Genomic DNA, 27,658 nt, shown 5'->3' on the forward strand with positions numbered 1-27,658 from the left:
AGGTTACCTTAGTCCCATCCATTATAACCAGACAGAGTGCTTTACAGTGGCTCAAACTAATCGGTGCAGCTGATGTGCACAGAGTGCTTCACTGTGGCTCTTAGTTTGCTCAAACTGATTGGTGCCACTGTTGGGCCACCAGTTCCCTTAGCCACACCCACCATTACCACAAGTACTGACGCAAATGTTACTTTCAGCAAAACAAAGGAGGTGGGGAACAGCAACCAAAACAATCAGGCACAGGAAAAGTATAAAGAAACAGAAGCGCCACATGGCCTAGTACTGTATGGATACGTGAGAAACGGTGTGTAGAATGTTTCCACTCACATTTAGTAAAGCACCCCTCTTGGTGCAAATTGAGCAGGCTGGAATCAAACAGTCACCCAGCAGACTGGCCTCCTGTGTGGCTCAAACTCCCATGGATCAGGATACAATATCCAAAAGGTGGTACATCAAAAATCAGGGTGTAAATTGGAATAAATGGTATTGCAGCAAGTATGAAAGTGCAAAACTTACTTTATTTTAAAACAGATAAAAACAAGCATTGCGTTTCTCTGTCATCCAGTGACTGTTTCATCAGGCTTAAGGTTATATCACTGTCTATTTTGTTAGATATATTCCATTTATAAAAATAATTTGTTTGCTCTGACCAAGGGCACCCCTATATTTTATTCTCAGGCACAGGAGCTGAGGGTCAGCCACCCCTCTGTATCAGCAAATCTTTGAAGAGAGGTCACTCCAGCCTTGGCAATTTTTCATAAAAGAAAGACTTTTATTATCCCATCGTCCACACAAAAGCAACAATGTTTCAGACCTATGCTAGGTCCTTAGACATGACTATAGGTCAAAAATGTTGTTGCTTTTGTGTGGACCATGTTATAATAAAGGTCTTTCTTTTATGAAAAATTGCCAAGGCTGGAGTGAACTTTCTTCAAAAATTTGCAAATGTTGCTTTGACAGTGACACTCAGTAACATATTATTGCACAGTCGCACCGGTACTACACCGCACATCATGTGTGGGTCAAGCTGAAGCATACAATGTGCGGTGCAGTGCCTGTGTGGCTGTACAATAATACATATATACGTGCACTCAAGTGGGAGTGGGACTGGAGTTCTGAGTATGGCTTACCCCACCAGCATATTTGTATACAAACATGTGACTTGCCCTCAGTAAGCTGCAGCCAGCGGCCGGGCGGGACATTGCATGTATGTCACGTGGTGCAGAAGCACCACCTTTTCACCTGGATCAGCTATGTATGAAGGGCTAAGGGCTGAAGGCTAAAGGTTGCCAACCTCAGGACCTGGACTGCGAGAAGAAGTTAAAGTAATCCCCTTTCCGTTTTTTTAGGGTAACATATTGCTTTCAAATACAGATTTCACTCTGAGGTACACTCTGCTTAATCTTAGTATTGGCTAATTATATCTTCTTTACATTTAAATTTGCATATGTTTTTAAATGTAAAGAAGATATAATTAGGCAATACTGTGTAATTTAGGTTTAATACAGCATAATTGATTTCCCTCTATAGTTTAATTGCATAGAAAGTTGCTGCAGCTTCATTTGCTTGAGGAGAATATTCTACCACCACATAGCCAACATTTCTTTAACACCACTGGCACTAAGATCATTTTCATGGATTATGTCTTTAGGAGTTTTGTAATCACAGCAGTGATTTACATTCACACATTATTTACAAGGAAATATTTACACTGACCAGGCCCAGGAAACTCTATTCCATGTAGTATACAATTGTCTATGCTTTACTTTTTTATTTCTGCAAATATTTTTTGTGTGAAGAGAAATGATTGGTTTAGTGGAATGTAATTTTAGCTATGGCTTCACTCAGACATGTACGCTATAGAAAAGATGTTCTGCAGACATGTTATATTAAAAAATACATTTAGGTAACAATTGTTTAATATGTAGCATGCCTGAACTAAGAAATCAGTTTCTAGGTTTCTAATGCACCAGTTAAAGTCGGACACCCTACCTAAAGTGTGGTTAAATAAGCAGTGGTGAGCGGAGAGGGTCTGAGTGGGCCTCAATGCCCAGCCTTTTTTTTGGTCCCAGTTCGGCGCTGGTAACATGCTCTCTTAGGTTAAAAGTGCTTACCTTATGAGGCTATTACCGATAAATTAAATCTCTTATTACAATCAAATCAAAAGAGAGTTAAACTACTGTATTTCATAGAAATGATTTTATATGACCACTTAACTTCACTATATGGGCCCCATTTATCAAGTTACAAAAGCAGCTTCGGGGGCCCTGGCCTTTAAGATTCACCTGAAACGATAGTTAAGTAGCAGAGGTCTTAAGATCCCTGCTGGTTAACCTGTTAGCCACCTAAAAGGTGGCAGATTGAAATTGTCCCAATCTGATTGAGATGATTAACAGCTCCTACTAGGGGCTGATAGGCCACAAGCAAACTGGGCATTATTTGTGCAATACTTTGGACATTGCTTGTCCAATTGCTTGTACAATATTTGTGCAAAATTAAATGTGGACAGCGTATGCTGTCTGGTCACAGCGAGGTACGCCGTGCATGATTCACTGTAGTTTATAATGTCCATCAGACCTATGATAAATGGAGCCCTATGGATCTGTTTGATCAGGAGACAGGGCTCTTTTATAGAGTCCATTTTGCAAATAGGGAGAGCCCTTTCTTTCCAATAAAAAGAACCTAACCCCCATTTATTTGCAGTTAATTCATTTATAGGAGATATGAGTGCCCATTTCCTACAGTCACCATGCATCACCTATGTAAATTGTGTGCTTTTAAATGAGGAATCTGGCTACATTCTAGGTAGGAGCTGATAGGAATTGTTATTGCCTATCTATCTTGTGAGTGTTAGGTTGATTTTGGGTTCTAAAAGAAAACTTTGCATGTCAATACAAATCCTACAACATGGTAAGCAACGTCTCCTTTTAAACTCTTTCAAAAGAAGGGGTTACACGCTCATGGGGTTACAGACATATGCAGTAGTCACTCTGTTGCACTGCCCAATACAATAAGGGACAGGAGGCTCCTTATTTGTAATCAACATTGGTCCAAGCACTTAACCACCCTTTACAAAAGAAACATACCAATTGACCCCTTGTTTAAATACAAGGAGTTTTAGTGAACAACATGAGTAGTTAATTAATCCTAAATCTTGGAGCTTTGGAAAGGTGCACTGATGTTAAATGTGGAACCATAAAATATTTAAGAAATGGCTAGAACATAATGAAATAGTTAGAAACCAAAAAGGGGCACCGCATAGTGTAACTCAGTAAATTTAAGGTGTAAAATAAATTTTCATAACAACACTTGTTAGTACCAACTTATTAATGCATAGAAAGGCAGAGTGGTCATCTCAGCAACCAAAGCTGAACACCAGTAAAAATCAGCTCCTATTTTGTTCAGATCATGAGCCTTCACCATGAACCAAGGACAATTGACAGTAAGCAGTTATTGATGTTACAAAATTCTGTACTATGTGCCGAAATATGTAATATCAACCTACGGTACCTGTAAAAAAATAAAGAAAATTAAACATGGGAGCCCGCAAAATTTTAGTTACCTTAAATTCATTGCCATCTTCTGCTCTGCATGCCCAATGCTCGATCACACGGTTGAACTACATGTAGCGTGCTTCTGCTCTGGGTAAGCTGTCAGATGCCTTATGTGAAGCACTTTGGACAAAAACAGTGGGGCAGATGAGGACGTTGATAAAGGTAGAGTAAGTGAAATTTTGGGGGGCTTAAATCTTTAATTTTCTTTATATTTTACTGGTACCACTAGGTTAATGTTACATAATTCTGCACATAGTGCAATATGATGTAACATTAATAAAGATGTTTACTGTTTCTTTATATTTAAAATGTGTGATTTATTAAAACTCATCACATTTCTCAGCTCTCTACTACAAGGCTGTTTCTTCAGGCGTTTTTCTTTCCCCCTAACTTTTTCAGACATTTGTGACCTACTCAAGGTGTTGAAGTGGAGTTGCCTGAGCTTCCCAGAAATATTAAAGAAGATTTTTGATTCAGAGATTGGTGACAATATGTATTAATTTAAAAGATTTTCAAAATGTTTCAAATGGTCTGATTGTTAATTTATTTGTATTTCTTACTAGGCGATAAGCCTGCCCGGAGGGCAGTCTATGTTATAAAAAATCCAAGTTACAAAAAATAAAAAAAGTAAAATTACAGAAAAAAAAATAAACAAAGCTATTCAAACTAAAAAAATTAAACCTAAACTAATACCGTTATAAAAATAAAAAATCCCCTCCCAAATAAAAACTCAATCTAATACTAAACTACCAATACCCCTTAAAATGGCCTTTTGTAGGGCATTGCCCTAAGTTAAACAGTTCTTTTACCACTAGAAAATACTGTCCCCCTTAACAGTAAAAACCCCCACCCACCAAAGCCCCCAAAATAAAAATAAAAACTAACACTAAAAAAACTAAACTACCCATTGCCCCTAAAGGGGCATTTGTATGGGTATTGCCATTAAAAGGGCATTCAGCTCTTTTACTGCCCTTAAAAGGGCAATTAGCTATTTTTCAAGCCCAAAAAAACCCTAATCTAAAAAAAAACACCCAAAAATTAAAATAAAAAAGCCTAAACCTAAACCCAAAATAGGTAGTCACTGTTCCTTAAGTCTGGTGGAGATGGTCTTTTACCAGACGGATCCATTATCTTCTATCTTCATTTGGAGTGAAGGCAGCATGGAGCAGAGGTGCGGAGCAGTGTTCCCGATGCCTGGATCCTCAACGGCAGCATTCCTCGTGGCGGCGTTCCTCGGTGGCGTTCCTCGGCAGCTCTTCATCCAATGTCTGTTATATACTGAAGATTGAATGCAAGGTGCCGCAATCAATTTGGGGTACATTGCATTGTTATTGGCTGAAATTTTTAATTCAACCAATAGGATTAGAGCTACTGAAATCCTATTTGCTGTTTAAATCAATCAATAAGATTTCAGTAGCTCTCATCCTATTGGCTGATTTCAAAATGTCAGCCAATAGGAATGCAAGATGCTCCAATATATTAGGGGTACCTTGCATTCAATCTTTAGTGTGCGATGGACCGCCGCCGTTGAAGACCGCTGCTGAGGATTCAGGCATCGGGAACACAGCTCTGCACCACGCTGGATGATGGATCCGTCTGGAAGAAGACCTGCTCCGCCGGACTTCAGGAACAGTGAGTACCTATTTGGGGCTTAGGTTTAGGCTTTTTTATTTTAAATTTTGGGGTGTTTTTTTCAGATTATGAGTTTTTTGGGCTTGAAAAAGAGCTGAATGCCCTTTAAAGGGCAGTAAAAGAGCTGCATGCCCTTTAAAGGGCAATGGCCATAAAAACAAAATTTATGCTCACCTGATAAATTCCTTTCTCCTGTAGTGTGGTCAGTCCACGGGTCATCATTACTTCTGGGATATTAACTCCTCCCCAACAGGAAGTGCAAGAGGATTCACCCAGCAGAGCTGCTACATAGCTCCTCCCCTCTACGTCACCTCCAGTCATTCGACCAAGGACCAACGAGAAAGGAGAAGCCAAAGGGTGTAGTGGTGACTGGAGTATAATTCAAAAAATTTTTTACCTGCCATAAAAAACAGGGCGGGCCGTGGACTGACCACACTACAGGAGAAAGGAATTTATCAGGTAAGCATAAATTTTGTTTTCTCCTGTTAAGTGTGGTCAGTCCACGGGTCATCATTACTTCTGGGATACCAATACCAAAGCTAAAGTACACAGATGACGGGAGGGACAGGCAGGCTCTTTATATGGAAGGAACCACTGCCTGAAGAACCTTTCTCCCAAAAACAGCCTCCGAAGAAGCAAAAGTGTCAAATTTGGAAAATTTGGAAAAAGTATGAAGAGAAGACCAAGTTGCAGCCTTGCAAATCTGTTCAAAAGAAGCCTCATTCTTAAAGGCCCAAGTGGAAGCCACAGCTCTAGTAGAATGTGCTGTAATTCTTTCAGGAGGCTGCTGTCCAGCAGTCTCATAGGCTAACCGAATTATGCTACGAAGCCAAAAAGAGAGATAGGTAGCCGAAGCTTTTTGACCTCTCCTCTGACCAGAATAAACGACAAACAGAGAAGACGTTTGTCGAAAATCCTTAGTTGCCTGTAGATAAAATTTCAGGGCACGGACTACATCTAGATTGTGTAGCAGACGTTCCTTCTTCGAAGAAGGATTAGGACACAAAGATGGAACCACAATCTCTTGATTGATATTCCTGTTAGTGACCACCTTAGGTAGGAACCCAGGTTTAGTACGCAGAACTACCTTGTCTGAATGAAAAATCAGATAAGGAGAATCACAATGTAAGGCGGATAACTCAGAGACTCTTCGAGCCGAGGAAATCGCCATTAAAAATAGAACTTTCCAAGATAACAGCTTGATATCAATGGAATGAAGGGGTTCAAACGGAACACCCTGTAAAACATTAAGAACTAAGTTCAAACTCCATGGTGGAGCAACAGTTTTAAACACAGGCTTGATCCTAGCTAAAGCCTGACAAAAAGCTTGAACGTCCGGAACTTCTGACAGACGTTTGTGTAAAAGAATGGACAGAGCTGAAATCTGTCCCTTTAAGGAACTAGCGGATAAACCCTTTTCTAAACCTTCTTGTAGAAAAGACAATATCCTCGGAATCCTAACCTTACTCCATGAGTAACTCTTGGATTCGCACCAATATAAGTATTTGCGCCATATCTTATGATAAATCTTTCTGGTAACAGGCTTCCTAGCCTGTATTAAGGTATCAATAACTGACTCAGAAAAACCACGTTTTGATAAAATCAAGCGTTCAATTTCCAAGCAGTCAGCTTCAGAGAAATTAGATTTTGATGTTTGAAGGGACCCTGGATCAGAAGGTCCTGTTTCAGTGGTAGAGACCAAGGTGGACAGGATGACATGTCCACTAGATCTGCATACCAAGTCCTGAGTGGCCATGCAGGCGCTATTAGAATCACTGATGCTCTCTCCTGTTTGATTCTGGCAATCAATCGAGGAAGCATCGGGAAGGGTGGAAACACATAAGCCATCCCGAAGGTCCAAGGTGCTGTCAAAGCATCTATCAGAACCGCTCCCGGATCCCTGGATCTGGACCCGTAACGAGGAAGCTTGGCATTCTGTCGAGACGCCATGAGATCTATCTCTGGTTTGCCCCAACGTCGAAGTATTTGGGCAAAGACCTCCGGATGAAGTTCCCACTCCCCCGGATGAAAAGTCTGACGACTTAAGAAATCCGCCTCCCAGTTCTCCACTCCCGGGATGTGGATTGCTGACAGGTGGCAAGAGTGAGACTCTGCCCAGTGAATTATCTTTGATACTTCCATCATTGCTAGGGAGCTTCTTGTCCCTCCCTGATGGTTGATGTAAGCTACAGTCGTGATGTTGTCCGACTGAAACCTGATGAACCCCCGAGTTGTTAACTGGGGCCAAGCCAGAAGGGCATTGAGAACTGCTCTCAATTCCAGAATGTTTATTGGTAGGAGACTCTCCTCCTGATTCCATAGTCCCTGAGCCTTCAGAGAATTCCAGACAGCGCCCCAACCTAGTAGGCTGGCGTCTGTTGTTACAATTGTCCAGTCCGGCCTGCTGAATGGCATCCCCCTGGACAGATGTGGCCGAGAAAGCCACCATAGAAGAGAATTTCTGGTCTCTTGATCCAGATTCAGAGTAGGGGACAAGTCTGAGTAATCCCCATTCCACTGACTTAGCATGCACAATTGCAGCGGTCTGAGATGTAGGCGTGCAAAGGGTACTATGTCCATTGCCGCTACCATTAAGCCGATCACCTCCATGCATTGAGCTACTGACGGGTGTTGAATGGAATGAAGGACACGGCATGCATTTTGAAGCTTTGTTAACCTGTCTTCTGTCAGGTAAATCTTCATTTCTACAGAATCTATCAGAGTCCCCAAGAAGGGAACTCTTGTGAGTGGAAAGAGAGAACTCTTCTTTTCGTTCACCTTCCATCCATGCGACCTTAGAAATGCCAGTACTAACTCTGTATGAGACTTGGCAGTTTGAAAGCTTGAAGCTTGATCAGAATGTCGTCTAGGTACGGAGCTACCGAAATTCCTCGCGGTCTTAGTACCGCCAGAAGAGCACCCAGAACCTTTGTGAAGATTCTTGGAGCCGTAGCCAATCCGAATGGAAGAGCTACAAACTGGTAATGCCTGTCTAGAAAGGCAAACCTTAGATACCGGTAATGATCTTTGTGAATCGGTATGTGAAGGTAAGCATCCTTTAAATCCACTGTGGTCATGTACTGACCCTTTTGGATCATGGGTAAAATTGTCCGAATAGTTTCCATTTTGAACGATGGAACTCTTAGGAATTTGTTTAGGATCTTTAAATCCAAGATTGGCCTGAAAGTTCCCTCTTTTTTGGGAACCACAAACAGATTTGAGTAAAACCCTTGTCCTTGTTCCGACCGCGGAACCGGATGGATCACTCCCATTAATAAAAGATCTTGTACACAGCGTAGAAACGCCTCTTTCTTTATTTGGTTTGTTGACAACCTTGACAGATGAAATCTCCCTCTTGGGGGAGAGGATTTGAAGTCCAGAAGGTATCCCTGAGATATGATCTCTAACGCCCAGGGATCCTGGACATCTCTTGCCCAAGCCTGGGCGAAGAGAGAAAGTCTGCCCCCCACTAGATCCGTTCCCGGATCGGGGGCCCTCGATTCATGCTGTCTTAGGGGCAGCAGCAGGTTTCCTGGCCTGCTTGCCCTTGTTCCAGGACTGGTTAGGTCTCCAGCCTTGTCTGTAGCGAGCAACAGCTCCTTCCTGTTTTGGTGCAGAGGAAGTTGATGCTGCTCCTGCTTTGAAATTACGAAAGGAACGAAAATTAGACTGTCTAGCCTTAGGTTTGGCTTTGTCTTGAGGCAGGGCATGGCCTTTACCCCCTGTAATGTCAGCGATAATTTCTTTCAACCCGGGCCCGAATAAGGTCTGCCCTTTGAAAGGAATATTAAGCAATTTAGATTTAGAAGTAACATCAGCTGACCAGGATTTTAGCCACAGTGCTCTGCGCGCCTGAATGGCGAATCCGGAATTCTTAGCCGTAAGTTTAGTTAAATGTACTACGGCATCCGAAATAAATGAGTTAGCTAACTTAAGGGCTTTAAGCTTGTGTGTAATCTCATCTAATGGAGCTGATTCAAGTGTCTCTTCCAGAGACTCAAACCAAAATGCTGCTGCAGCCGTGACAGGCGCAATGCATGCAAGAGGTTGCAATATAAAACCTTGTTGAACAAACATTTTCTTAAGGTAACCCTCTAACTTTTTATCCATTGGATCTGAAAAGGCACAGCTATCCTCCACCGGGATAGTGGTACGCTTAGCTAAAGTAGAAACTGCTCCCTCCACCTTAGGGACCGTTTGCCATAAGTCCCGTGTGGTGGCGTCTATTGGAAACATCTTTCTGAATATTGGAGGGGGTGAGAACGGCCCACCGGGTCTATCCCACTCCTTAGTAACAATTTCAGTAAGTCTCTTAGGTATAGGAAAAACGTCAGTACTCGACGGTACCGCAAAATATTTATCCAACCTACACAATTTCTCTGGTATTGCAACTGTGTTACAATCATTCAGAGCCGCTAACACCTCCCCTAGTAATACACGGAGGTTTTCCAGCTTAAATTTAAAATTTGAAATATCTGAATCCAGTCTGTTTGGATCAGAACCGTCACCCGCAGAATGAAGCTCTCCGTCCTCATGTTCTGCAAATTGTGACGCAGTATCTGACATGGCCCTAATATTATCAGCGCACTCTGTTCTCACCCCAGAGTGATCACGCTTACCTCTTACTTCTGGTAATTTAGCCAAAACTTCAGTCATAACAGTAGCCATATCCTGTAATGTGAATTGTAATGGCCGCCCAGATGTACTCGGCGCTACAATATCACGCACCTCCCGAGCGGGAGATGCAGGTACTGACACGTGAGGCGAGTTAGTCGGCATAACTCTCCCCTCGTTGTTTGGTGAAATATGTTCAATTTGTACAGATTGACTTTTATTTAAAGTAGCATCAATGCAGTTAGTACATAAATTTCTATTGGGCTCCACTTTGGCTTTAGCACATATAGCACAGATATCTTCCTCTGAATCAGACATGTTTAACACACTAGCAAATAAACTAGCAACTTGGAAATACTTTTCAAGTAATTTACTATAATATGCAAAACGTACTGTGCCTATAAGAAGCACAGAAAAAGTTATGACAGTTGAAAATTGATAAAATGAAAAGTTATAGCATCAAATCTTTGTAAAAAACACACTTTTAGCAAAGGATTGCTCCCATTAGCAAAGGATAATTAACCCTGATAGCGAGAAAAAAAATACAGAAATAAACGTTTTTTATCACAGTCAACTACAATCTCACAGCTCTGCTGTGAGTGATTACCTCCCTCAAAACAAGTTTTGAAGACCCCTGAGTTCTGTAGAGATGAACCGGATCATGCAGGGAAGACAATAAACTTCTGACTGAATTTTTTGATGCGTAGCAAAAGCGCCAAAAAAGGCCCCTCCCCCTCATACACAACAGTGAGAGAGATCAGTAAACTGTCATAAATTAAATAAAAACGACTGCCAAGTGGAAAAAATAGTGCCCAAAACATTTTTCACCCAGTACCTCAGAAAATTAAACGATTTTACATGCCAGCAAAAAACGTTTAACATAAATAAATTAAGTGTTATTAAAAAGCCTGTTGCTAGTCCCTGCAAATTAGGCTAAAGTCTTATGCATACAGTATAATTCCAGTGAAGTGCCATTCCCCAGAATACTGAAGTGTAAAATATACATACATGACAGCCTGATACCAGTTGCTGCTACTGCATTTAAGGCTGAGTTTACATTATATCGGTATGGCAGAATTTTCTCATCAATTCCATTGTCAGAAAATAATAAGCTGCTACATACCTCTTGCAGATTAATCTGCCCGCTGTCCCCTGATCTGAAGATTACCTCTCCTCAGATGGCCGAGAAACAGCAATATGATCTTAACTACTCCGGCTAAAATCATAGAAAAAACTCAGGTAGATTCTTCTTCAAATTCTACCAGAGAAGGAATAACACACTCCGGTGCTATTATAAAATAACAAACTTTTGATTGAAGGTATAAAACTAAGTATAATCACCACAGTCCTCTCACACATCCTATCTATTCGTTGGGTGCAAGAGAATGACTGGAGGTGACGTAGAGGGGAGGAGCTATGTAGCAGCTCTGCTGGGTGAATCCTCTTGCACTTCCTGTTGGGGAGGAGTTAATATCCCAGAAGTAATGATGACCCGTGGACTGACCACACTTAACAGGAGAAAATGCCCATTTGGGGCAATGGGTAGTTTAGTTTTTTTAGTGTTAGGTTTTTTTATTTTGGGGGGATTAGGTGGGTGGGGGGTTTTTACTGTTGGGGGACTTAGTATTTTTTAGAGGTAAAAGAGCTGTTTAACTTAGGGCAATGCCCTACAAAAGGCCCTTTTAAGGGCTATTGGTAGTTTAGATTAGGGGGTGTTTTTATGATGGGGGTCTTTTTTATTCTCATAGGGATTAGGATTTTCAGATTATGAGTTTTTTGGGCTTGAAAAAGAGCTGAATGCCCTTTAAAGGGCAGTAAAAGAGCTGCATGCCCTTTAAAGGGCAATGCCCATAAAAATGCCCATTTGGGGCAATGGGTAGTTTAGTTTTTTTAGTGTTAGGTTTTTTTATTTTGGGGGGTTAGGTGGGTGGGGGTTTTTTACTGTTGGGGGACTTAGTATTTTTTAGAGGTAAAAGAGCTGTTTAACTTAGGGCAATGCCCTACAAAAGGCCCTTTTAAGGGCTATTGGTAGTTTAGATTAGGGGGTGTTTTTATGATTTTATGATTTTTATTCTCATAGGGATTAGGTATAATTTTGTTTATTTTTTATAATTTTGTTTATTTGTTTCTATAATGTTAGTCTTTTTTTGTAATTTAATGTTAGGTTTTTTATTTTAAATGTAATTTAGGGGGTGTTAGATTAGGGGGGTTAATAATTAAATTAGTTATTTGCGTTGTGGTGGGGTTGGTGGTTTAGGGGTTAATATATTAATTAGGGTTATTGTGAAGTTGGTGTTTGGCGGTTTAGGGGTTAATAGGTTAATTAGGTTTATTGCAATGTGGGTGGATGGTTGATGGTTAATGGGTTAATATTTTATTATGTTATCTGTGGATCTGATTAAGGGTTAATTACTTTATTGTTTTGCGATGTGGGGGTTGACGATTTAGGTGCTTGTTAATACTTTGTGCGGGACGTTAGTTTTTTTTGTTATACTTCATGCGGGTGGGTATGTGCTTTTATTTTTATTTCTTGTGGGCTGTTTTGTGTTTTTTAGTTATTTAGTGCGAGCGGTTGCGTGCTTTTGTTAAGGCTTCGGGTTTGCCTACGCTGCATCAAGGTGGATTCTTTTGGCTGTCGGAATTAAGGTAGGAAAAATCTGATTGGTTGATTGAATCAGCCAATCAGATTCAAGTTCAATCGGATTGGCTGATCCAATCAGCCAATCAGATTGAGCTTGCATTCTATTGGCTGTTCCGATCAGCCAATAGAATGCGAGCTCAATCTGGATCAGCCAATCCGATTGAACCTGAATCTGTTTGGCTGATTCAATCAGCCAATCAGATTTTTCCTACCTTAATTCCGATTGGCTGATAGAATCCTATCAGCCAATTGGAATTCGAGGGATGCTATCTTGGATGACGTCACTTAAAGGAACCTTCATTCGTCATCTAGTCGTCATTGAAGAAGGATGTTCCGCGCCGGAGGTCTTGAAGATGGAGCCGCTCCTCATCGGATGGATGAAGATAGAAGATGCCGCTTGGATGAAGATGTCTGCCGGTCCAGATGTCCTCTTCTGCCCGGATAGGATGAAGACTTCTGCAGCTCCCGATGTCTTCTTTTGGTCCATCGGTGCCCGGCTGGGTGAACACAGCTCAAGGTAGGGAGATCTTCAGGGGGGTAGTGTTAGGTTTAATTAAGGGGGGGTTTGGGTTAGAGTAGGGGTATGTGGGTGGTGGGTTGCAATGTTGGGGGGTGATATTGTGGGGTTTTTTACAGGCAAAAACAAAATTTATGCTTACCTGATAAATTCCTTTCTCCTGTAGTGTGGTCAGTCCACGGGTCATCATTACTTCTGGGATATTAAGTCCTCCCCAACAGGAAGTGCAAGAGGATTCACCCAGCAGAGCTGCCATATAGCTCCTCCCCTCTACGTCACACCCAGTCATTCGACCGAGAACCAACGAGAAAGGAGAAGCCAAAGGGTGCAGTGGTGACTGGAGTATAATTTAAAAATTTAGACCTGCCATAAAAACAGGGCGGGCCGTGGACTGACCACACTACAGGAGAAAGGAATTTATCAGGTAAGCATAAATTTTGTTTTCTCCTGTTAAGTGTGGTCAGTCCACGGGTCATCATTACTTCTGGGATACCAATACCAAAGCTAAAGTACAGGGATGACGGGAGGGACAGGCAGGCTCTTTATACGGAAGGAACCACTGCCTGAAGAACCTTTCTCCCAAAAACAGCCTCCGAAGAAGCAAAAGTGTCAAATTTGTAAAATTTGGAAAAAGTATGAAGAGAAGACCAAGTTGCAGCCTTGCAAATCTGTTCAACAGAAGCCTCATTCTTAAAGGCCCAAGTGGAAGCCACAGCTCTAGTAGAATGAGCTGTAATTCTTTCAGGAGGCTGCTGTCCAGCAGTCTCATAGGCCAAACGTATTAAGCCAAAAAGAGAGAGAGGTAGCCGAAGCTTTTTGACCTCTCCTCTGACCAGAATAAACGACAAACAGGGAAGACGTTTGTCGAAAATCCTTAGTTGCCTGTAGATAAAATTTCAGGGCACGGACTACATCTAGATTGTGTAGAAGACGTTCCTTCTTCGAAGAAGGATTAGGACACAAAGATGGAACAACAATCTCTTGATTGATATTCCTGTTAGTGACCACCTTAGGTAAGAACCCAGGTTTAGTATGCAGAACTACCTTGTCTGAATGAAAAATCAGATAAGGAGAATCACAATGTAAGGCAGATAACTCAGAGACTCTTCGAGCCGAGGAAATAGCCATTAAAAACAGAACTTTCCAAGATAACAGCTTGATATCAATGGAATGAAGGGGTTCAAACGGAACACCCTGTAAAACATTAAGAACTAAGTTCAAACTCCATGGTGGAGCAACAGTTTTAAACACAGGCTTGATCCTAGCTAAAGCCTGACAAAAGGCTTGAACGTCCGGAACCTCTGACAGACGTTTGTGTAAAAGAATGGACAGAGCTGAAATCTGTCCCTTTAAGGAACTAGCGGATAAACCCTTTTCTAAACCTTCTTGTAGAAAAGACAATATCCTAGGAATCCTAACCTTACTCCATGAGTAACTCTTGGATTCGCACCAATATAAGTATTTACGCCATATTTTATGGTAAATCTTTCTGGTAACAGGCTTCCTAGCCTGTATTAAGGTATCAATTACTGACTCAGAAAAACCACGTTTTGATAAAATCAAGCGTTCAATTTCCAAGCAGTCAGCTTCAGAGAAATTAGATTTTGATGTTTGAAGGGACCCTGGATCAGAAGGTCCTGTCTCAGAGGCAGAGACCAAGGTGGACAGGATGACATGTCCACTAGATCTGCATACCAAGTCCTGCGTGGCCACGCAGGCGCTATTAGAATCACCGATGCTCTCTCCTGTTTGATTCTGGCAATCAATCGAGGAAGCATCGGGAAGGGTGGAAACACATAAGCCATCCCGAAGGTCCAAGGTGCTGTCAAAGCATCTATCAGAACCGCTCCCGGATCCCTGGATCTGGACCCGTAACAAGGAAGCTTGGCGTTCTGTCGAGAAGCCATGAGATCTATCTCTGGTTTGCCCCAACGTCGAAGAATTTGGGCAAAGACCTCCGGATGAAGTTCCCACTCCCCCGGATGAAAAGTCTGACGACTTAGGAAATCCGCCTCCCAGTTCTCCACTCCCGGGATGTGGATTGCTGACAGGTGGCAAGAGTGAGACTCTGCCCAGCGAATTATCTTTGATACTTCCATCATTGCTAGGGAGCTTCTTGTCCCTCCCTGATGGTTGATGTAAGCTACAGTCGTGATGTTGTCCGACTGAAACCTGATGAACCCCCGAGTTGTTAACTGGGGCCAAGCCAGAAGGGCATTGAGAACTGCTCTCAATTCCAGAATGTTTATTGGCAGGAGACTCTCCTCCTGATTCCATTGTCCCTGAGCCTTCAGAGAATTCCAGACAGCGCCCCAACCTAGTAGGCTGGCGTCTGTTGTTACAATTGTCCAATCTGGCCTGCTGAATGGCATCCCCCTGGACAGATGTGGCCGAGAAAGCCACCATAGAAGAGAATTTCTGGTCTCTTGATCCAGATTCAGAGTAGGGGACAAGTCTGAGTAATCCCCATTCCACTGACTTAGCATGCACAATTGCAGCGGTCTGAGATGTAGGCATGCAAAGGGTACTATGTCCATTGCCGCTACCATCAAGCCGATTACCTCCATGCATTGAGCCACTGACGGGTGTTGAATGGAATGAAGGACACGGCATGCATTTTGAAGCTTTGTTAACCTGTCTTCTGTCAGGTAGATCTTCATTTCTACAGAATCTATAAGAGTCCCCAAGAAGGGAACTCTTGTGAGTGGAAAGAGAGAACTCTTCTTTTCATTCACCTTCCATCCATGCGACCTTAGAAATGCCAGTACTAACTCTGTATGAGACTTGGCAGTTTGAAAGCTTGAAGCTTGTATCAGAATGTCGTCTAGGTACGGAGCTACCGAAATTCCTTGTGGTCTTAGTACCGCCAGAAGAGCACCCAGAACCTTTGTGAAGATTCTTGGAGCCGTAGCTAATCCGAATGGAAGAGCTACAAACTGGTAATGCCTGTCTAGGAAGGCAAACCTTAGATACCGGTGATGATCCTTGTGAATCGGTATGTGAAGGTAAGCATCCTTTAAATCCACTGTGGTCATGTACTGACCCTTTTGGATCATGGGTAGAATTGTCCGATTAGTTTCCATTTTGAACGATGGAACTCTTAGGAATTTGTTTAGGATCTTTAAATCCAAGATTGGCCTGAAAGTTCCCTCTTTTTTGGGAACCACAAACAGATTTAAGTAAAACCCTTGTCCGTGTTCCGACCGCGGAACCGGGTGGATCACTCCCATTAGTAAAAGATCTTGTACACAGCGTAGAACGCCTCTTTCTTTATTTGGTTTGTTGACAACCTTGATAGATGAAATCTCCCTTTTGGGGGAGAGGATTTGAAGTCCAGAAGATATCCCTGAGATATGATCTCTAACGCCCAGGGATCCTGGACATCTCTTGCCCAAGCCTGGGCGAAGAGAGAAAGTCTGCCCCCCACTAGATCCATTCCCGGATCGGGGGCCCTCAATTCATGCTGTCTTAGGGGCAGCAGCAGGTTTCCTGGCCTGCTTGCCCTTGTTCCAGGACTGGTTAGGTCTCCAGCCTTGTCTGTAGCGAGCAACAGCTCCTTCCTGTTTTGGTGCAGAGGAAGTTGATGCTGCTCCTGCTTTGAAATTACGAAAGGAACGAAAATTAGACTGTCTAGCCTTAGGTTTGGCTCTGTCTTGAGGCAGGGCATGGCCTTTACCTCCTGTAATGTCAGCGATAATTTCTTTCAACCCGGGCCCGAATAAGGTCTGCCCTTTGAAAGGTATGTTAAGTAATTTAGATTTAGAAGTAACGTCAGCTGACCAGGATTTTAGCCACAGTGCTCTGCGTGCCTGAATGGCGAATCCGGAATTCTTAGCCGTAAGTTTAGTTAAATGTACTACGGCATCCGAAATAAATGAATTAGCTAGCTTAAGTGTCTTAAGCTTGTTTGAAATCTCATCTATAGTTATTGAGTCAAGAGTCTCTTCCAGGGACTCGGACCAAAAAGCGGCCGCGGCCGTGACAGACGCAATACATGCAAGGGGTTGCAATATAAAACCTTGTTGAACAAACATTTTCTTAAGGTAACCCTCTAATTTTTTATCCATTGGATCTGAAAAGGCACAGCTATCCTCCACCGGGATAGTGGTACGCTTAGCCAGAGTAGAAACCGCTCCCTCCACCTTAGGGACCGTCTGCCATAAGTCCCGTGTGGTGGCGTCTATTGGAAACATTTTTCTAAACACAGTAGGGGGGGAAAAGGGTACACCGGGCCTATCCCACTCCTTAGTAATTATCTCTGTAAGCCTCTTAGGTATAGGAAATACGTCAGTACTCGCCGGTACCGCATAGTATCTATCCAGCCTACATAATTTCTCTGGGATTGCAACGGTGTTACAATCATTCAGAGCTGCTAATACCTCCCCTAACAGTACACGGAGGTTTTCGAGTTTAAACTTAAAATTAGAAATGTCTGAATCCATTCTATTGGGATCAGAACCGTCACCTGCAGATTGAAGCTCTCCGTCCTCATGTTCAGCATACTGTGACGCAGTATCAGACATGGCCCTATTATCAACAGCGCACTCTGTTCTCACCCCAGAGTGATCACGCTTACCTCTTAGTTCTGGTAATTTAGCCAAAACTTCAGTCATAACATTAGCCATATCCTGTAATGTGATTTGTAATGGCCGCCCTGATGTACTCGGCGCTACAATATCACGCACCTCCCGAGCGGGAGATGCAGGTACTGACACGTGAGGCGAGTTAGTCGGCATAACTCTCCCCTCGTTGTTTGGTGAAATATGTTCAATTTGTACAGATTGACTTTTATTTAAAGTAGCATCAATGCAATTAGTACATAAATTTCTATTGGGCTCCACTTTGGCTTTAGCACATATAGCACAGAGATATTCCTCTGAATCAGACATGTTTAACACACTAGCAAATAAACTAGCAACTTGGAAATACTTTTCAAAGCAATTTACAAATAATATGAAAACGTACTGTGCCTTTAAGAAGCACAGAAAAAGTTATGACAGTTGAAATAATAAACTTGAGAAACTATAACATCAAATTCTTTCCGGTAAAAACACAATTTTAGCAAAGGATTGCCCCCATTAGCAATGGATAACTAACCCTGAATAGCAGAAAAAAAGTACAGAAATAAACGTTTTTTATCACAGTCAGTTACAATCTCACAGCTCTGCTGTGAGTGATTACCTCCCTCAAAATAAGTTTTGAAGACCCCTGAGCTCTGTAGAGACGAACCGGATCATGCAGGGAAGACAAGAGACTTCTGACTGAATTTTTTGATGCGTAGCAAAAGCGCCAAAATAGGCCCCTCCCCCTCACACACAACAGTGAGGGAGATCAGTAAACTGTCTTAAATTAAATAAAACGACTGCCAAGTGGAAAAAAACAGTGCCCAAAACATTTTTTCACCCAGTACCTCAGAAAATTAAACGATTTAACATGCCAGCAAAAAACGTTTAACATCAAATAAATGAAATGTCATTAGAAAGCCTGTTGCTAGTCACTGCAAATTAGGCTAAAGTCTTATGCATACAGTATTATCCCAGTGAAGTGCCATTCCCTAGAATACTGAAGTGTAAATATACATACATGACAGCCTGATACCAGTTGCTACTCTGCATTTAAGGCTGAGCTTACATTATATCGGTATGGCAGAATTTTCTCAGTCAATTCCATTGTCAGAAAATAATATGCTGCTACATACCTCTTTGCAGGTTAACCTGCCCGCTGTCCCCTGATCTGAAGTTTACCTCACTCCTCAGATGGCCGAGAACAGCAATATGATCTTAACTACGCCGGCTAAAATCATACAAAAAACTCAGGTAGATTCTTCTTCAAATTCTACCAGAGAAGGAACAACACACTCCGGTGCTGTTATAAAATAACAAACTTTTGATTGAAGGTATAAAACTAAGTATAATCACCACAGTCCTCTCACACATCCTATCTATTAGTTGGGTGCAAGAGAATGACTGGGTGTGACGTAGAGGGGAGGAGCTATATGGCAGCTCTGCTGGGTGAATCCTCTTGCACTTCCTGTTGGGGAGGAGTTAATATCCCAGAAGTAATGATGACCCGTGGACTGACCACACTTAACAGGAGAAAGAGCTGATTTATTTGGGGCATGCCCCGCAAAAAGCCCTTTTAAGGGCTGGTAAGGTAATAGAGCTGTTAACTTTTTAAATTTAGATTAGGGTAGGGAATTTTTTTTTATTTTGGGGGGCTTTGTTATTTTATTAGGGGGCTTAGAGTAGGTGTAATTAGCTTTAAATTCTTGTAATCTTTTTTTATTTTTGTAATTTAGTGTTTTTTTGTTTTGGTAATTTAGTTTAGTTTATTTAATTGTAGGTAATTGTAGGTACTTGTAGTTAATTTATTTAATTTATTTATTGATAGTCTAGTGTTAGGTTTAATTGTAACTTAGGTTAGGATTTATTTTACAGGTAATTTGGTAATTATTATTATTAGGTAAGGTAGCGGCGATGTTAAGGGGGCAGATTAGGGGTTAATAAATATTATGTAGGTGTCTGCGATGTTAGGGGCAGCATATTAGGGGTTCATAGGGATAATGTAGGTGGCGGCGATGTGCGGTCAGCAGATTAGAGGTTAAAAAAATGTATTATAGTGGCGGCGATGTGGGGGGGGGCTCGGTTTAGGGGTACATAGGTAGTTTATGGGTGTTAGTGTACTTTAGAGCACAGTAGTTAAGAGCTTTATAAACCGGCGTTAGCCCATAAAGCTCCTAACTACTGACTTTTTTCTGCGTATGGAGTCTTGTCGGTAGAGGCTCTACCGCTCACTTCAGCCAAGACTCTAAATACCAGCGTTAGGAAGATCCCATTGAAAAGATAGGATACGCGTAAGGGGATCTGCGGTATGGAAAAGTCGCAGCTTGGAAGTGAGAGTTAGACCCTTTCCTGGCTGACTCTAAATACCAGCGGGCGGTAAAAAGCAGGAGCCCTTAACGCTGCTTTTGACGGCTAACGCCAAACTCTAAATCTAGGCGTGTGAGAAATCTGCAGACTACTTTTCCAGGTCTGAGATTTGAAGAAGCTACATTTTTCAGAGCTAAATTATATGGAAAGGGGGCACAATAAATATTGAAGTTGTTTTACTATACATAACTAAACATTTTATATTAACATATAAGGTTTTTATATTTTTTAAGAATTTTTTTTATGTCCTTGATCTGCTGGGGAAAAAAATAATTACGGTATCTTGCACTGACTGAAAACAAAAAAGACTAACAAAAGCTTCAGAATGTCTGTATAAAACTATTCAGCAAATAAAAGGTTACTTATAGGATTGGTATTTAGTTATAAAGTATTTCTCAGAAAACTATTGTCCTGAGAAACATTGCTAAAGTGATGAGTTCTGTCGCAAATTCAAAAATGCAAATTGAAACTCTCATTTCACTATAATCTGTTTTTGCTAATAATTAACTTACGGCTAGATTACGAGTTTTGTGGTATGAGGGGTGCGGTACTAACTGGTATTACAGATTTACAAAAATACTGCGTTATCAGGCAAGAAGTGAGCGTAAAGCAAAATTTTTCTCCATACCACACTCCAATACCAGCTCTGCTGAAAGCTGCGGTTAGCTGGTTTTACGTGCTCGTGCACGATTTCCCCATAGACATCAATAGACATCAATGGGGAGAGCCAGCTGAAAAAAAGTCTAACACCTGCAATAAAGGAGTGTAAAGCTCCGTAACGCAGCCCCATTGATTCCTATGGGGAAACTAAATTTATGTTTACACCTAACACCCTAACATGAACCCTGAGTCTAAACACCCCTAATCGTACACTTATTAACCCCTAATCTTCCGCCCCCGACATCGCCGACACCTACATTATACTTAATAACCCCTAATCTGCTGCCCCCAACATCGCTGACACCTACATTATATTTATTAAACCCTAATCTCCCACCCCCAATGTCGCCGCAACCTACCTACACTTATTAACCCCTAATCTGCCGTCCCCAAAGTCTCCGCCAATATACTAAATTTATTAACCCCTAAACCTAACCCTAAGTCTAACCCTAACACCCACTACCTTTAATGTAATTAAAATCAATCTAAATAAAAATTCCTATCATTAACTAAATAATTCCTATTTAAAACTAAATACTTACCTGTAAAATAAACCATAAGCTATCTACAATATAACTAATAGTTACATTGTAGCTTAGGTTTTATTTTTATTTCACAGGAAAGTTTGTATTTATTTTAACTAGGTAGACTAGTTAGTAAATAGTTATTAGCTATTTACTAACTACCTAGCTAAAATAAATACAAATTTACCTGTAAAATAAAACCTAACCTGTCTTACACTAACACCTAACCTTACACTAAAATTAAATCAATTACCTAAATTAAATACAATTAACTTAATTACACAAAAAAACACAAAATTACACAAAATAAAAAAAGAAATTATCAGATATTTAAACTAATTACACCTAATCTAATAGCCCTATTCTAATAGCCCTGTTCCAATTATTATTATTATTATTATTATTATTATTATTATTATCAGGTATTTGTAGAGCGCCAACAGATTCCGCAGCGCTGCAATCAGCCAATAGAATGCAAGCTCAATCCAATTGGCTGATTGGATCAGCCAATAGGATTGATGCTCAATCCTATTGGCTGATTGCATCAGCCAATAGGATTTTTTCACCTTTAATTCCGATTGGCTGATAGAATTCTATCAGCCAATCGTAATTCAAGGGAAGCCATATTGGATGACGTCACTTAAAGGAACCTTCATTCTTCATTCTGGTCGTCGTAAGAAGAGGATGCTCCACGCCGGATGTCCTGAAGATGGAGCCGCTCCACACCGGATGGGTGAAGATAGAAGATGAAGACTTCTGCCCGTCTGGAGGACCACTTCTGCCGGCTTGGATGAAGACTTCTCGCGGCTTCGTTGAGGACTTCTTGCCGCTTGGATGAAGACTTCTCCCGGCTTCTTTGAGGATGGATGTCCGGTCTTCAAAACTGTAAGTGGATCTTCGGGTGTTAGTGTTAGGTTTTTTAAGGGTTTATTGGGTGGGTTTTATTTTTAGATTAGGGCATTGGGCTGAAAAAGAGCTAAATGCCCTTTTAAGGGCAATGCCCATACAAATGCCCTTTTCAGGGCAATGGGGAGCTTAGGTTTTATTAGATTAGGATTTTATTTGGGGGGTTGGTTGCGTGGGTGGTGGGTTTTACTGTTGGGGGGTTGTTTATATTTTATTTTACAGGTAAAAGAGCTGATTTATTTGGGGCAATGTCCTGCAAAAAAGCCCTTTTAAAGGGACAGTCAAGTAAAAAAAAAACTTTCATGATTTAAATAGGGCATGCAATTTTAAACAACTTCCCAATTTACTTTTATCACCAATTTTGCTTTGTTCTCTTGGTATTCTTAGTTGAAAGCTAAAACTAATAGGTTCATATGCTAATTTCTTAGACCTTGAAGACTGCCTCTAATCTGAATGCATTTTGACCACTAGAGGGCATTAGTTCACATGTTTCATATAGATAACATTGAGCTCATGCACGTAAAGTGACCTAGGACTGAGCACTGATTGGCTAAACTGCATGTCTGTCAAAAGAACTGAAATAAGGGGGCAGTCAGCAGAAGCTTAGATAATTACAGAGGTAAAAAGTATATTAATATAACTGTGTTTGTTGTGCAAAACTGGGGAACGGGTAATAAAGGGATTATCTTTCTTTTTAAACAACAAAAATTCTGGTGTTGACTGTCCCTTTAAGGGCTATTGGCAGTTTAGTTTAGGCTAGGGTTTTAGGGGCTAATAGGTAGTTTATGGGTGTTAGTGTACTTTTTAGCACTTTAGTTATGAGTTTTATGTTACAGCTTTGTAGCGTAAGAACCTATAACTACTGACTTTCAGTTTAATTACGGTATGAATCTTGATGGTATTGGCTGTACCGTTAATTTTTTGGCCTCCCAGGCAGACTCGTAATACCGGCACAAAGGAAGTCCCATTGAAAAAGGAGTTTTTGAAAGCTGCGGTAATTACGTTGCGTTACGGACAAAAAAGTGTGCGGTACAGAAATACCTGCAAGACTCGTAATACCAGCGGTAGTGAAAAAGAGCCTTAACGCTGCTTTTTCACTCATAGCACAAAACTCGTAATCTAGCCCTTAGTGACTCCGTGATGGTTTATATTACCCTCCATTAACATCTGTTACCAATCGGCCACTAGCAGGGGGTGTCAATCGTATCTGATTGGGATGATTGCTGTTCACCGCCTCAGAGGTGGTGGATAAGTTGAGGAGCAGTGGTCTTAAGACTGTTGCTTCTTAACTTATGTTTCCGGTGACCTAAAACTGCTGCATTCGCAGCATGTTTAATCAGTCCCTGAGTATAGTTTTTATCCATACCCTCTCAGAATTGTAAAATCTCCTTCTGGGTGGCTTCTTCTATACTAAACAGAAACATTTAAATATGGACTGGACTGTGAACCGGATTTCTGCCCTCGCACTGATCCCTTACGGTTGCCACTGAAGTCACAAGCATCTAGGTGAGCAGAGTCCCCGCATGTTTTCCTTACAGTTTTTGTGTACTTAACTGGCTGTACCCCACAATCTACATCCTATACCCATAGTGAAGAGTTAGGTCACTGACATTCATATCTTTGGAGAGTGCGTCCGCTCCTTGCATTATTTAATTTGTGAAATTCTGCCATTTGTATTCATCATTAATCTGCTTCTCTGGTCTTCCTTTTAAATATAGAGTGTTCATTTATTCAGTGGCCATTTACCCACCAGTGGGAGCTATTTTCTTGTGAGATCTGGACACCTATTTCCATAGATCTACTACTTTTATATACCAAAGGTAAGTTTGATACAGGCTGCTTTCTTCAGAATTCCCTTGAGCTCAACATGTTGCAGCACTTTATAAAAAAGCTTAAATCCACTCCTGCTACTAAGAGGACTGTTATGGACCAAATCCAACCCAGAGACTGATCTAGCAGGCTCTGATGAAAAAAGGCTCTGGCTCTCCTAAATTGTGTATTGAGGGACACAGTCCACACTTATGGTCCTCTGAGCATCCCATTCTAAAATGAAACTTTACTCTCCCCATACCTAGCGGAGCAATGTTTACATTTAATAGCTGAGAAAGAACTAGAACAACTACATAAAAACCTCCACTACTATAAACAAAAATTATATCATAAGGGGAACAAGACAGATAGATTCCAACCTACTATCTTAACAAATTACACTATAGTTTTACGTCTTATACTCGGATCTGCAAACCACCAAGGTTTTTTCTGAAATTTCTTCAGACCCCTATAAAATATGGAGGGGGGGTTGTCTGTGTCTAATGCCCATTTTTATTACAGAACTGCCCTGCTGTCATTGCAGTGTGGGCATACAAAGGCAGTGGCATGTTTAGTAGACAGGTATTCCATACCCTGCAAAATGCATTTTGAATATTTTTGGTTTCTAACATTAGTCAGATCCTGGGGGTTCCCCTTACAACATCTTAGACACATACATTGTGGGGACAAAGATGGACAACAACTGTATAGACTTCTTTCTTTTAATTGTCAAATCATCTTGAACTCACCCAAATTCGATAAATCAAGACAGATGAAAGAATGGAAGTTTAATTGGGGTACAAATTTTTTTGAAAGAGACTGGAGATCTGCTATTTCTTGTACTAAACCTGCTATCCAGTGTGCAACATTATACTAATTATATCTGAAACGTCAGTGCTATATGGTGCCCTCTAAATAAGATCTCTCCAGCTCAATCAAACTTGTGCTGGAGGGGATGTGGGGCAATAGGCTCGCACCTACATTTATGGTGGAGTTGCACAAAGCTCAAAAACTACTGGGCTAAAATTGAGAAGGTACTGAAAGAGATAGGACTATTCCACTTCCTGTCAGCCTCTGATAATGGGACTAATTTGGAAAGTTGTTTTTTTTTTAAATTGCATAAAAGTTTAATTTTGATTTTGGTGTCCCTTTAAAGCAGTTTTCAATAACATATCACTATAAAAATAGAGCAAACTTGCAACCTTTTCTCTCCACTGCCCTTAGACTGTACAGGGAGTGCAGAATTATTAGGCAAGTTGTATTTTTGAGGATTAATTTTATTATTGAACAACAACCATGTTCTCAATGAACCCAAAAAACTAATTAATATCAAAGCTGAATAGTTTTGGAAGTAGTTTTTAGTTTGTTTTTAGTTATAGCTATTTTAGGGGGATATCTGTGTGTGCAGGTGACAATTACTGTGCATAATTATTAGGCAACTTAACAAAAAACAAATATATACCCATTGCAATTATTTATTTTTACCAGTGAAACCAATATAACATCTCAACATTCACAAATATACATTTCTGACATTCAAAAACAAAACAAAAACAAATCAGTGACCAATATAGCCACCTTTCTTTGCAAGGACACTCAAAAGCCTGCCATCCATGGATTCTGTCAGTGTTTTGATCTGTTCACCATCAACATTGCGTGCCGCAGCAACCACAGCCTCCCAGACACTGTTCAGAGAGGTGTACTGTTTTCCCTCCTTGTAAATCTCACATTTGATGATGGACCACAGGTTCTCAATGGGGTTCAGATCAGGTGAACAAGGAGGCCATGTCATTAGATTTTCTTCTTTTATACCCTTTCTTGCCAGCCACACTGTGGAGTACTTGGACGCGTGTGATGGAGCATTGTCCTGCATGAAAATCATGTTTTTCTTGAAGGATGCAGACTTCTTCCTGTACCACTGCTTGAAGAAGGTGTCTTCCAGAAACTGGCAGTAGGACTGGGAGTTGAGCTTGACTCCATCCTCAACCCGAAAAGGCCCCACAAGCTCATCTTTGATGATACCAGCCCAAACCAGTACTCCACCTCCACCTTGCTGGCATCTGAGTCGGACTGGAGCTCTCTGCCCTTTACCAATCCAGCCACGGGCCCATCCATCTGGCCCATCAAGACTCACTCTCATTTCATCAGTCCATAAAACCTTAGAAAAATCAGTCTTGAGATATTTCTTGGCCCAGTCTTGACGTTTCAGCTTGTGTGTCTTGTACAGTGGTGGTCATCTTTCAGCCTTTCTTACCTTGGCCATGTCTCTGAGTATTGCACACCTTGTGCTTTTGGGCACTCCAGTGATGTTGCAGCTCTGAAATATGGCCAAACTGGTGGCAAGTGGCATCTTGGCAGCTGCACGCTTGACTTTTCTCAGTTCATGGGCAGTTATTTTGCGCCTTGGTTTTTCCACACGCTTCTTGCGACCCTGTTGACTATTTTGAATGAAACGCTTGATTGTTCGATGATCACGCTTCGGAAGCTTTGCAATTTTAAGAGTGCTGCATCCCTCTGCAAGATATCTCACTATTTTTTACTTTTCTGAGCCTGTCAAGTCCTTCTTTTGACTCATTTTGCCAAAGGAAAGGAAGTTGCCTAATAATTATGCACACCTGATATAGGGTGTTGATGTCATTAGACCACACCCCTTCTCATTACAGAGGTGCACATCACCTAATATGCTTAATTGGTAGTAGGCTTTCGAGCCTATACAGCTTGGAGTAAGACAACATGCATAAAGAGGATGATGTGGTCAAAATACTCATTTGCCTAATAATTCTGCACTCCCTGTACACTCCACCTATAGAACTATTCCCTTTGTATCAGTTTAATTACAAATTAAGCGCTAGATTTCTAGTGGATCGTGTTTACTTCGCTAGACAAAGGGTATTTTTGTGCATGTCGGGATGCGCTTGTATTACAAGTTTAAAGTAAAAAGTTTGTGAGCGAACAAAAACCCAAAAAGCTGAACTTTGAATATTGCAACCACATTAACGTATTCTCCCTTAGATTTTAATGAGTGAGAAAACTGGGAAAAAAAACACCCATACTCGCGCGCTAGCCCGATTGTGATTATTAAAGTCTACATGAATTAAGAATATTTCACATTCCACATTAACGTAGAATACTATGTTCTTTATATTCTGAAATAAATATTTTTATGTATATTTTATGATTTTTTGATACAATATACTGTATGTATATATATATATATATATATATATATATATATATATATATATATATATATAATTATATATAGGTCTGGATATATAGAGCTATAATTTGAAATATCTATTTATAAATACTTAGAACATATTCCTCTATGTAAAGAACATTGGAATGTTAAATATGTACAGTAAATACATATTCAAAAATAAGAATGTTGCATAAATATGATTTTTCATGTTTTCAGCTACTTAAAGGGACACTAAACCAAACATTTTTCCTTCATAATTCAAGCAGTGAATAAAATTTTAAATAACATTCCAATTTACTTCTATTATCTAATTTGCTTAATTTTTTTATATCCTTTGTTGAAGAAATAGCAATGCACATGGGTGAGCCGATCACACGAGGCATCTATGTGCAGTCACCAATCAAGCTAATGAGCCTACCTAGATATGCTTTTCAGCAAATAATATCAAGAGAATGAAGCAAATTAGAAAATAGAAGTAAATTAGAAAGTTGTTTAAAATTGCATACTCTTTCTATATCATGAAATAAAAAATTTGGGTTTCATGTCCCTTTTACTGCAAAGGGCTCCAATGCACTTTTATATATATGTCTATATATGTATACATATGTATTTATGTGTTTATATGTGTATATATATCTGTAAATACATATATACACATATGAATACAAAA

General features: G+C 40.7%; 1 protein-coding gene across 1 annotated transcript in view; it reads right to left on the minus strand.

Annotated features, from left to right (window-relative positions):
• ADAMTS20 (ADAM metallopeptidase with thrombospondin type 1 motif 20) overlaps positions 1-27,658 on the minus strand; it is a 578,468-nt gene that overhangs the window by 359,650 nt on the left and 191,160 nt on the right.

Source organism: Bombina bombina, chromosome 6 (assembly GCF_027579735.1).
Source record: "Bombina bombina isolate aBomBom1 chromosome 6, aBomBom1.pri, whole genome shotgun sequence".
Taxonomy (NCBI): domain Eukaryota; kingdom Metazoa; phylum Chordata; class Amphibia; order Anura; family Bombinatoridae; genus Bombina; species Bombina bombina.